Source organism: Elephas maximus, chromosome 11, assembly GCF_024166365.1.
Source record: "Elephas maximus indicus isolate mEleMax1 chromosome 11, mEleMax1 primary haplotype, whole genome shotgun sequence".
Taxonomy (NCBI): domain Eukaryota; kingdom Metazoa; phylum Chordata; class Mammalia; order Proboscidea; family Elephantidae; genus Elephas; species Elephas maximus.
The window spans coordinates 63,360,203-63,373,805 of NC_064829.1; the positions used below are offsets into that span (position 1 = coordinate 63,360,203).

General features: G+C 39.2%; 1 long non-coding RNA gene across 1 annotated transcript in view; it reads left to right on the forward strand.

Moving 5' to 3' along the window:
- The first annotated feature begins 2,917 nt into the window (after positions 1-2,917).
- LOC126085166 (uncharacterized) overlaps positions 2,918-13,603 on the forward strand; it is a 77,541-nt gene continuing 66,855 nt past the window's right edge. Inside the window, exon 1 of the long non-coding RNA XR_007519187.1 lies at positions 2,918-2,927. This is a non-coding gene — a long non-coding RNA (uncharacterized LOC126085166). The remainder of the gene's footprint in view (positions 2,928-13,603) is intronic.

Here is a 13,603-nt window from a genome sequence, read left to right on the forward strand (position 1 = left end):
ACAATGTTCTTTACCTCAGTCATCCTAAAAAGTAAAAAAATCAGTTCAGGTCACACTTCCCTCATTGTCATCATTAGCTTCTGACAAACTGAGCCCAAGATCCATAATGCCACCACCCACCTTCACCAAATGGCACCATGACATGGCTGCCCCTACATCCCTGGAGCTCTACAGAGCCAGCAGTCCATGGCCAGGTGGAGGTCCTCTGTGTTTTCCCCAGGCACAAAATCTCACGCAGCTGTGGGAGCTAAGTGGCCTGCAAGGCGGGAGGGGAATAGTACCTACCCATTTCAAATTTTCTTGGGCTCAATAGTACTATAGAGTTTACAGAGCACATCAATCTCAGCCACAAAGCTTTCTCTACAACACTACTCCCCTCCAGCCCTCAAGTCCTATTGCAAGTTTCCTCCTGATGTCATGGTGGAGCGTCCCTCAGAAACTCTACTTTTCCTCCCTGTAACTGCCATCATCATCATAAATGACATGTCAGTGTATTTCTGAGGTCAACTGTGAACATTGTACATTATTCCCAGGAAGTTCCCCAACATTCAAAAAAATCAGTGCTTACAAACAGATGTGTGGTGGGGGGCCGCTGTCTCCCTCACATGCCAGCCACAGCAAGCTTTCTGCTACAGCCCAGCCCATGCCTCCAGATGTACTTCAGTGACTCTTGAGGGTGGATTAGCACCTTTTGATGCTGGCCAACTTTTTGTTTTTAACAGAATCTCATTTCAGAAAACATGCTGGATTGGGAATAAGTACAGAGAAACGCAGTGGACAGGCAAATCACAATCTGTGGAATGAACAAAACATTCTTTCTTTGAGGCAAAATTCCTCTGGGCTAACTTGACTCTCCAGCGACCACCCAGGGTCACTGTTCTTGCAGCTCTTCTACAGGCATAGACAAGCTGTTTGGCCTGCCCTTCCCTCTAAGGTCAACCCAGCTGATTAATCTCCAGATTCTTCGATCACAAAATAGCATCGGTCCCCCTTATTGTTGGGTTCAGTCTGACCCTGTGCCTCTTCGTTCTGTACTCTTCCTATGAGCAGGGCCAGATTACCCAATAAGTAAGGTAGGCATGGGCCCAACTGTGCCGTCTCACCAATCTGCAGGGCACAATTTCACCTGTCCCTCACCACATCTGCATATGAAATTGCTCACCACAGAAGCCCTTGCATACCTTGCTCAATGCAAGCCGGTGCATAACATGCTTACTGGTTAATCCGCCCCGCATGGGAAAGCCCTGCCTTCAGTTCTCCATTGTGGGTGTCATGCCTTGATTTTTCCCCACTCTAGGACTCTGAACCCTTGAACCTCTCAGCCCTACAGATGTCACGTATTACAGTTGTGTCGATTTTGACTCATAGCAACCCAATGTGTCAGAGTAAAATTGCCCTATAGGGTTTTCTAGGCTGTAATCTTTATGGGGAGCAGATTGCCAGGTCTTTCTCTCAGGGAGTCACTGGGTGGGTTCAAACTGCTGACCTTTCAGTTAGCAGCCAAATATTTAACCATTGTACCATCACTGCTCCTTTTTGTTCCTTGTTGTTGGCTGCCATACCTCATCAATGCCATCTGATTGCCTCGATTACTAGGTGCTAGCTGCTCCTTCATACTCCCAAAGACAATCACCTTTGGGGAACTTTAGATACTCTACTGCTGACAATATGCCAATACAAGGTTTTGATCCAGTGCCTGCAACTTCTACCTGCCGACACTTCACCTGTGTTAATGTTGCTGCTGTTTAGTTCTGACTCATAGTGACCCTATGTACAGCAGAATGAAACACTGTCTGGTCCTGGACCATCTCAGTCATTGTTATGCTGGAGCTCATTGTTGCACCACTGTGTCAATCCTTCCCGTTGAGGGTCTTCTTGTCTTTCGCTGACCCTTTACCTTACCAAGCTTGATGTCCTTCTCCAGGGACTGGTCTCTCCTGAAAACATGTCCAAAATACGTGAGACGAAGTCTCACCATCCTCACTTCTAAGGAGCATTCTGGCTGTACTTCTTCCAAGATAGATTTGTTTGTTCTTCTGGCAGTCCACGGTATATTCAATATTCTTCAATAACACCACAATTCAAAGGCATCAGTTCTTCTTCAGTCTTCCTTATTCACTGTCCAGCTTTCACATGTATATGATGCTACTGAAAATACCATGGCTTGGGTCATGCTCACCTTAGTCTTCTAAGTGACATCTTTGCTTTTTAACACTTCAAAGTGGCCTTTTGCAGCAGATTTGCCCAATGCAATACATCATTTGATTACTTGACTGCTGTTTCCTGGGCATTGATTGTTTGGATCGAAGTGAAACAAAATTATTCATAAGTTTTATATTTTCTCCCTTTATCATGATGTTGCTTTTTGGTCCAGTTGTGAGGACTTGTGTTTTCTTTATGTTGAGGTGGAGGATATTTGCAGACCTCATTTCTTTGTGATATTTCCCCAGCCCAAACCCCACTGCTCTGGTGCTTGACAAGCTCACAGCTGAAAGTCCTTAGTGGCAATTACTAGAAGAATCACAAGAAATACGAAGGCTCTTAGGAGCTGTCTTTTTGCTAACCTGGAGCAGGCACTAGGACCTCCCAGACGCCAATAGGCAGCCAAGCTTCAGAGCCTGTCAGTGGATTAAGCCGACTTTGCTGTTACACAAGACAGAGCTGGTAAGCAGCAGCAGCAGCAGCTCAGCATCCTTCCTTCCCACTGCTTGCCGATTGGAAGGTATTTTCTTGCTCTTTATCATTCAGGTGTTTTACTCCATCCATGTGCCTTTAGTGTTCACTTAATCTGATGCTCAGAACACTGCCCAGCACTTATTGGGTTACTACCTTATTTGTGTTGATTTCCACAGCTGATGGAAGCAACAGTGCCATAAAGAAATGGGCTAGACATTTCCAGAGGCTGATATCTGGAGGCATTTGGAGGTGTGAGTATACTGGTCACCCATCTCTAATGTGCTGGCTGAAATAGTTGTGTCTCTTGACCTTCTTCCTCCCCACTGACAGAGACAATGTAACATACCATCTGCATTATTTCATTCATAAAGGAAAAGCAACTAGACTGTGACCGAGACCGCTAATGATGGGCCTGAAACTCCACTTTGGAGTGCCTGTGGTTCCCTCTTCCAGCCTGTGGGCTTGCAAGAGGAGAGGCTGGATTTGCAAAAGACTTTTGATGGGAAAGAGATTTTGCTCAGGGCTGCAGACTGCTTGCTTGGTTTCTGCTTTTTATTTTCAGAGCTCAAAGACTGTTCTCTCTAGTCATTGCTGTGGTGCAGTGTAGGAGTATTTTTATGCTTTCTTTATTTCTACAGTCCAAATACTCTTATCATAAATGTGATTAGTTGACTGCCAGAAGGCTGTTAAACCATTCTAAATTTCCCAGTGCAAAAGCAGTGAAGAGAAATCTGGTTTGCCTTCTCTTGAGCCATACTATACTCAATACCACTATTACTAGATTGTACACAGCAACATAAAAATTAATAGCCTAAGATTCTATTTTGCTTTTCAACAGTACATTTGGTTACGTGTATTAAGGAAGTAATTTGCTCTGAGAAAACCCAAATGAATATGGTCTTACAGAGAATATTGGAAATTCTCTTTAAATTTTTGCATATACAAATTAATTGAAGATGCCTTTTCAGGGCCTTGGTGCTAATTTCATGCATGAAAAGCTCCTTGAAAACTTGAAAGTCTTGTTAAATTGTTTTGTATGATTATTACTTTTTTTTTTTACCTTAATAGCAAACAGTTTAAAATTATGTAGCTTATACAAAAATGTAATCAGTTAATGCATTTATAAATGGATAGAATGTTGAATGATATTAATAATCAATTTATGGGAAAATTTGGGGGGATTTTGGTATGATTTGGGTTGGAAAGATAAACAGTGCCATTAAAATGTATTTCAGGAAAGAAAATACCAAACACAGACACAAAGCATGGCATCAATATAGATAACATGACTTTAATGAAAACCATTTGTTAGAGAAGGTCCTAAAAGTCCTTTAACAATTCAAAAATTTAAATATGTATATATATACACACACACATATATTTTGTTATATTTGTTGTTATATTTGATATATTGAAACACTCTAAAGGAGATTTCAAAATGCTTACATATCAAACTTTCGGAAATGTTCTTATATCTCTCCTAAAGCTCTTTAGTTGGTTTAAGAGAAAGGGGGACAGAGGGCACGAAGAAGGAATAGACTAAGTTTTGTTTTATTATTCTGCATTTATATTTTGAACATTCTGAACTGATATTTGCTATATAAATGTACTATATTTGCAAAATGTAACTAAAGTTACAAGTGGCTGTAACCATTCATCTGGAGTATCTTTAAGATGCAAGTGAATGCAAAAAATAACTGGTTATTATTGCTGCCGTTTTACTGTTTCTTATGCACGTAAAACCTTTTTTCAAAGATAATTTTACCTCTAGAGGGTGTTAGGGAGATTTGATTGAGGGCAGTAGAGGAAGTTCAGTGTTTCCTGAAAGCAAAAGTAATTTTTAAATTTTATTTTTGAGTCGCTATAACAAAATACTACAAAACTCTATAAACTTTGTGTTACTAAAGCTTTTCCCTCTCTCTTTTCATAAAACTTCACATTCCACTTTTGGAGAGATGACTCAGTTCTTTAACTGAAACTTAGTTTTGAAAACTCGAACCCAACATATAATTATTTGCAGCCATAAGCTTCAGTTTTATGTCATACTTGTTGTACACGTATTATCACAAATAATTTTAAAATAACCTCACAGCACATTGAGTCAAAAGACTCAATGAATTCAATGATGATAGGAAAAAATTCCTGAGAAGAGAAATATCATTCAGAATTTGATGTTATTTTTAGAACATGAACTTTCTTCCTAAAATTAAGTCTTATTCAAACACTGACTAGACCTACTTGAATGAGGACAATGGAACGATGTTTACTAGAATGCTGGGATTACTGGCAAACAGGTGGAGTTTATGTCAAAGAATAAAATGCAAGGGCTAAGACCAGCCTGTTAATGTGTAAAAGTAGCAGTAATTGTCTGGTGATTTTGAGCCCTGAGGATAATCCACTGAGGCCTTGAAAATTCTCCCCGCCCAAGAGATCCAGGAGAATACCAATATTATCTAGATTCACTGGATAATGGTAAATAGATATTTCTAAGTGATTAATTTTAACAAGCATATTTTTATTTAAAAGAGGTTTAACAAATAGCAAATCTGGTTATGCCATTTTCATTCTCAACAGAGGTTTTTTTGTTGTTGTTAGTTTGTTTTTGTTTTTTCCTACAAGACATATTCTATAATAGGGATTCTCATGTGAACAGGGTACATACTAAGGTATTTAAAAAAGAAAAAAAAAAGCTATTACATTATTACTGATGTTATCAAACAAAATGAGGTTGAAGCAAGCGTAGATTTCCAAACCATCAAGGAGGTCATGTAGGAGGAAAAAAAAAAAAAAAAAGTTTGCAACCAAACTTGTTCCAGTATTGCTTTTTACTTTTATCTTTGTTTTCTGAGCACCTATGCTTTGTGTCAGTAAGAAAAGATGTCTCTTAATGGAAACAATTTTTTTTTTAATGGAAGCAATAAATCAGCTGGGGACTGTTTCTTAACAGCAAGCCTGTTGGAGGTACTCAGTGTTGGTTGAATGGGTAAAGAAAGAAATGTAAAGAAGTGACAAATGGTCCTTTCTGGTTTGTCCTGAAAGGTAGTTACAATTCTAACATGAGTTTTAAAGAACCTGTAGGCCGTGTATATGAGTCACAATAAATAGGTATTGTATGTATCTTGAGATTTTCTTTTCAAATCCAATTATGGTTCTCCCTTTTGTAACAGATATGCTTATATATATATATATATACACACACACATATATATGCATGCATATAAGTGTGTGTGTATATACGTATGTAGTTCTAATATAGTTGTGTGCACCACAGGTTCCCAGGGAACCTGGGACTTGTTACGTATTTTGTTGGAGTTTGGTAAAAGGGAAGGGATTTTTCATATACTTTGGGAAGAAAGTTTTCTTTTATACTATTTAGAATGTGTATTACTTGAAAAGAAATGTTTGTAGCTACAGCAGATAGCTTTTTAATGTATGAGATTCCATCATTGAATATAAAATACAAAATAACGATAGGAAATATATGTTGTGCATTTGTTGATAAGCATGTTTATCCTAAACAGTGTTCTAACTTACCCCTTCTAGTTCACACTACGATAACCGATGTAGACATGGAATGCCTTTAATGTTCTCATTCCCTTCCCTCCACATCTTTTATTTAAGAAAGAAGCAATAAAATCTTGAAGGAAATTTGACAATAAATATTAGTTATGATTCCATAGATGTATAAGTTGTCAACAAGCTTTGCTCTTCCCCAAAAGCTAGCATAATCATTGTAGTTTGCACTTTAGATCAGAGTAAAATTTTATGGACATAGCATTTCCTATATTTGATTCAAAAGGATCTTTGATCCCTCACTGCATGTCAGGTATGAGAGTTAGAGCTCCTGGCTTTCATTGTCTCCATGATTTTGTGGAGAGAAATAGGCAATAAACAAATATTATAAACCAAACACATTATAATTAAAATTATTTTATTATTATAAGTTAAACCAAAATATATCTGATAACCCCTAACTTGAAAATTAAAAGAAAATGCTATGATAAAGATTGACCTTGTGGCACTTTTAGATTGGGTTGTCTGGAAAATTCTCTGAAAAAGTGACATCTTTAGGGATTCATGTTAGAGCAAGCCAGATAATGAGAAGCAGTGTGTTACAATATGAAGAGTGTTGCCTTAGAAGCCAAATCTGCTGCAATTAAACCCATTCTATGTCATTTATAAGCCTTGAAATCTTGCTCAACTTACCCATTGAGTCCCCTTGTTTTGAGAAGAGAAAAGTGAATTGTTGAGTGTCCATGACAATATCATGGGCAACAATATCATGCCACCTACTGAGTTCATGCCTTTGAATGCCTACTCAAGTAAACAAGTGTTTGACTATTTTATCACTCCTGTGGCTCTTTAAATTCCTCCGGTGATTCTGTATCACACAGCTGAGAAAGGAAAGACAAGCATTCTCATAGACAGCAGAAAGAGAAAGTACTGTTTCTAAATTTTCTAAAGATCAAGTCTCAGGAGCTTTGTTAGATGCAGACATGATTGGGTTTGCTCGTCTTCTCAGAAACCACCATCACAGCAGTTGACGGGGATTAATTATGGCGCCCTTCCTCCCGAGGAATGCTGGATTGAGATGAGTACATCCAACATGGTTGGACACATATTCCCTAACAAGGCTATGTTGACTGGGCATTAAATACAAGTTCTTAAGAAGTTTAGCAAGACGAACATGCAGTGCACGGTGCACATCACATGGTTTGGGCTCAGGCTGAAATGATCTAGGAAGCCAGGTCGTAGAAACTTGTAGCAATTCACATCTGAACACCCTTGGGGTTTTGTAATCACATTGGCATGCAGTCGTAAAATACACAGCTGCACACAACCACATGTATTCGCACAATCATTTGGTATATTTTATGCCAAAAAATTCCTATGATTTGACTTTTCAATATACCTCTCCCCTCCCCGTTGTTCTTGACAATAGAGCAAGGTGTAGTGGTAAAATTGCCCAACAATGTTTTTCCTCAGTTGCTTCAAAGGAAAACTTTAATCCTGGGTGCTATTGGTCTGGTGAAGTTGAAGCTACTTTATCAGACAGTATCTAAAGCAGGAAACTAAAATAAAAGCATGAAAGACACTGGCATGATTGAAGGAAGAAGTTTCTGATGGCTACTGGGCTTGATTTAGCCAAGTTCTCTATCTTACAGAACAGGGAATCTTCTGAGCACCAGTCACAGATAAACTGGCAAAATCAGACTAAACTCTTGTGCAATATCAGGAAAGGAGCGATGACTTTTGCCGAGCATGGAGACAGCAGTGGGAAATGGCAGCATCAGGAAGTAAAATTCAAGCTTGTGAGACCTGTCATTGCCACCATTTCAAATCTGCTTGCATCTCTGTGTGTCCTCGGAAATATAACTTGATTTACTTGGGGCCTTAGTTTCTTTATTCCTAAGTATTTGGATGCATTGTTGTTGATAAGTGCCACTGAGTCCGCTCCCACTCGTAGTGACGCTGTGTACAACAGAATGAAATGCTGCCTGGTCCTGCATGATCCTCACAGTCACTGGATGCTAATGTCAGGAAATTAATCATTTTCTTAAGAATATGGTCTATTATGTAATTATTATGTTTGGGATAACTCTGGCATTTATACTTAATTTGAATAACTAGAAAAAAAAAGAAAAACCAGTTGCCATCTAGTTGATTACAACTCATGGTGACCCCATGTGTGTTAGAGTAGAACTGTGCTCCGTAGAGTTTTCAATGACTGGTTTTTTGGAAGTAGATCACCAGGACCATCTTCTGAGGCCCCTCTGGGTACACTTGAACCTTCAACCTTTCACTTGGCAGCCAAACACAATAATCTTTTGACTCCTTACTTTGAACACAGCCCTAGAAATCTAGGAGGAATAATGAGTTCAAGAAGTCTACTACTTTCACACGTAGTGTTTTTGTTGTTGAGTGCAATCCCATCAATTCTGACTCATAGCAAACGTACAGAGCAAAGCTGAACTGCCCCATAGGGTTTTCTTTGCTGTAATCTTTATGGAACCAGATCAGCAGGCTTTTCTCCTGCAGAGTTGCTGGATGGGTTCGAATTGTCAACCTTTTGGTTAGCAGCCGAGCAGTTGACCACTGCACCACCAGTACAATCAGAAAATAGGTTCTAATGTTGATGTAAATAAGCTGAATGATAAAAATCTTAATACTAAGAGGGTACATTTTCCAGAGAACTAAAAAAAATTACATAATCCTTAACTACGTATTAACTTTTAAAGACAAGCTTCCGTAGCATGTATACCCAACAGTTTACATAATTTTGTTTTCTTTTACAATTTAACTCATAGTCAACTGGATGTCCATTTGAAATCCTAAATGATTTGCAATTTTGTTTCAATTATATTAAGTTTCTGGCAATTCTTCTTCTTAGTGTCATGAGCAATTCTGTTTTTTCATTTAGTATTAAATGTCATAAAACTAGAGGCAAAATATAAATATTCATGTAATTGTTCATACAAACATGTCTGTACGAAGATGGTGATGCAGTTACAATCAACTGTTGGCTAGCGTCAGAATCACAACGCAGTGACTAAAATGTTTCATCTTTTCAGATGCATTTATAAAACCCAAACTTTGCTATCAAAATGTGGTTTTAGTGCTGAGAATATGTGAAAATGGGAGAGATCTGGTTAAAGCCAAGAGTTGCATGTCAAAATCAGAATCATATAGGTATAATTGGCTAAGTCTCACAAAATAATACTAATCAAGGAGAGAATTTAAAAACCTTTTTATAGGCTTCGAAAAATTTATCCAGGCTGAGAAAGATATGACTTAGCAACAGCATCTGTGGAAAACACTAAGTAGTTTGAATACACGGAAAACTCATTTGACTGGACAAGGTGATATGGCTTCTGGAAAAGCTAATACAGATTTAGGTTACATTAAAGGGAAGGTCTCTAGAACATAGTAGGTGATAATGCTGTACTGCTCTGTGCGAGTTGCTCTATGACGTACTCAATTTGGAGCACTGTACATTATGAAGGCTATAGAGTCATTAAAAGGAGGCTTGATGGCACAATGGTTAAAGCGCTTGGCTGCCAAACCAAAAGTCAGCAGCTGGAAACCCACCAGCCACTCAGCTGGAGAAAGATGTGGCAGTCTGCTTCTGTAAAGATTTACAGTCTTGGAAACCTGATGGGGTCGCTGAGTGCCACACAATGTGGCCTTCTCTTCCCAGCCAAACCCCTGTGGCTCCTCCCTGCAGCCCCTCTCCTCTCCCATTGGCCAAGGTGGGGACGCTTCTCTCTGTCCATTGGCAGATGCCCTGGCCTGCCCTCCGGCATCCTGACTGGCTGGTGATCTGTGTGTGTGTGGTGAGTTACTGCACTGGGTGACAGGTGACGCCAATCCTAATAATGCCACTGCCTTTGCTGCCCCTCCCCCTATAGTGCTGACCTGCTCACCACTGCCACTACCACCACCACCATTGACCCTGGAATCATTTTGGTGTCACCCTCTCTGATGGTACTGGGGCCTGTACCCCCATACCCACTCAGTGATACCACTGCAGAATATTAGTGGATTTCCCTTACTGGCAAGTACACAGCAGGATAATATCTAAAACTTCATGCTGATTCCTGTTGGCTTCATTGTCACATCAAGAAGTATTTTACCCTGGAGGTCATGGTCCTCAGACCTTCTGTTAGCCCCAGACTGGAACCATTCCCAAAGCCAACTCTTCAGACGGGGATTGGACTGGACTATAAGATAGAAAACGGTACTGGTGAGGAGTGAGCTTCTTGGCTCAATGGCTACAAGAGACTATGTGGGCAGCTTCTGTCTGTAAGGGAGATGAGAAAGCAGAGGGAGACAGAAGCTGGCTGAATGGACACGGGGAATACAGGGTGGAGAGAAGGAGTGTGCTGTCTCATTAGGGGGAGAGCAACTAGGATACATAGCAAGGTGTATATAAATTTTTATATGAGAGACTGACTTGATTTGTAAGCTTTCACTTAAAGCACAATAAAAATAAAAAAGTATTTTATTAAAAAAAACAGATTCTACTAAAAATAACTACATTAGTTAAATAACAATTTTTTGGTTGTATGCCGCCAAGTCAGTTCTGACTCATAGCAACACTACAGTGCAGAGTAGAGCTGTCCCATAGGGTTTCCAAGGCTGGAATCTTTACCAAATAGATCACCATGTTTTTCTTCTGTGGAGCGGGCTGGTGGGTTTCAACTGCAAACCTTTTGATTAGTAGCCAAACACTTAACTACTGTACCACCAGGTCTCCTTAGATTACCAAACCAAAGCATACCCAGTGCCATCGAGTCGATTCTGACTCATAGTGACCATATAGGACAGAGTAGAACTGCCCCACAGAGTTTCCAAGGAGTGCCTGGTGGATTTGAAATGCTGGCCCTTTGGTTAGCAGCCGTAGCACTTAACCACTATGCCACCAGGGTTTGCCTCTGTAGATTAATTATTAGTTAAATAGGATTTATTTACATTTTTATTTATTATTTTTTAAAAAATGGACATGGAACACTGAAGGAGGAGGTGGGAAAGTAAAATTTAAAGTCTCTTAAGAAAGAGACAATGATGGAAAGCTAATTTTGTTTTCAAATTCAATTTCAAAAGTATTTATTTAGGATTTCATTAGTACACGATGAAGGAGAGGTCAGTAAGGCCATTTTCTAACTTTCCAAAGCTTTGGATCTGGTAGAGGGATGGCTGGGAGGCAGATAGTGAATGTAGTCTGCATTAAAACAGATTTTGTGTGACGGATTCATGGGACTTAAGACTATAAATTTTGGTGTGCAAGTGCATAACACCAGATAAAGATATTTGTGTACTGTTGAAAACTAATTCAGATTTGTCCTTTAGATGCAACCAAATTTATTATTGTAAATAATTTTTCCTCTGAATATAATAAGGAAGGAACAACTCAATTAGCAACAGCATGAACTGTATGACCTTTGGATAAAATCAAGTGATTTTATGTTATACGTCCTGTTTTGGCTTCAGTGAGAAAATATGCATTATTTAAAATGCTGGTGCTCCTGTAGTTGGTATAATAATTTATTATTTTATATGTGAGATATTAATATCAGGAAACCCTGGTGGCATAGTGGTTTAGCACTTCAGCTGCTAACCAGAAGGTTGGCAGTTCGAATCCACCAGGCGCTCCGTGGAAACCATATAGGGCAGTTCTACTCTGTCCTATAGGGTCACTATGAGTCAGAATTGACTCAACAGCAACAGGTTTAATGAGTTTAATAGCTAGTTAAGATGGAGTAATCACATTTCACTTTATAGCTTTCTTACTAAAAAAAAAAAAAAAAGCCCTGGACAAAATACATTAGGAAACTATCAAAGGGTTCTGAAAGATAGATCAGAATAAGGACACCAAGTAGAAAACCCATAAATAGAAGAATGACTGAGCAGTGAATTTCCAGGGGGTTTTATTGTCTCTTATATATCTCTAAATGGGCTCTGCAACAGTCTGAACCAAGAGTTGCTGTGAACAGGAACATATAGGCAAAGTTCCAGAGAAGTCCAGTTTCTTTGACCAGAAGACTGGAGATATGGGGGAAGCCCTACAGGATATAGGTTCTTTGACTTTCCTTGACCTCTACAGGCTAGTACAAGCAAAGAAATGGCAACCTCTCACTCGCTATCAATGGGGGCAGCAGTGGTGGTGGTAGCCCCTGTGGCATGGAGCCCTACTTACTCTCCATCCTTTACCCTTCCAACTAGCATGGCAATTGCACACCCTGAGGAATGGAACCCAAGGTATTCTTCCTGCTCTACACCAGGTAAATGTGAAAGACATCAGGGCATCCTCAATTGCTCTATGACCCCTGTGGGATAGAGCCCTTGTGATACTCCTCACTCTGTAAGAGGTGAATACCAACAACGAAGGGGTATCCATTCCCCTTCCCACTTTTGTGAAGCTCTTGCCCTCTCTCTGTCTTTACCAGAGCCCACAAAATGAGGGTAAGGATTTACAGTCTAAACCTAACAGTCTAAACTGCCTGCTGACATAAATAAGAACAACCAAAACCAAAATTATCCAGAAGATATTAACAGTATCCAGATAATGAAAAGGTAATAATCGAAATGTTGATATTAAATCTAAAATTACTAAAAGAACAGAGAGACAGGAGAACTTAAATAAATAGAAAGGTAAGATACAGCAGATGTTGGTATTATCAGACAAAGATGCTAATGCAGGTAGTTTAATTATGCTCCAACAAGTAAGGGCTACATTTCTTAAAAAGAATAGGAAACATAGAAGTTCTCAGCAAAGAAACAGAATCTCTAAAAATGACAAAATGGAAAAATTTGAACTGCAAAATACAGTAGAAATTTTTAAAAATCACTGGAGGGGCTCAAGAGCAGAATGAGAAGGACAGACGAAAGAGTCATTGAACATTAAAAATCAATAAAAATAATTTAATCTGAGCAACAAGAGGAAAAAGATTGAAAAGGGAGTGAACAGAAGCTTACAGACCTTTGGGACAACATCGAAAGGCTAACATCCCTGCCATAGAAGTAAAAAAAAGGCATTGGTATAAGAAAAAATATTAATAAAAAAAAAAAAAGACAAAAACTTCCCAAATATGGCACACATAATTTGGTATATATAATTCAGTATATATATATATATACACATATATATATGTTGATGTTGATAGATGCCATCAAGTCGATTTTGACTCACAGCAACCCTACGTACAACAGAATGAAACACTGCCTGGTCCTGTGCCATCCTCACAATAATTGGTACTTTTGAGCTCATTGTTGCAGCCACTGTGTCAATCCATCTCATTGAGGGTCTTCCTCTTTTTTGCTGACTGTGCTTTACCAAGTATGATGTCCTTCTCCAGGGACTGGTCCTTCCCAATAACATGTCCAAAGTATGTGAGAAGAAGTCTCACCATCCTAGCTTCTAAGAAGC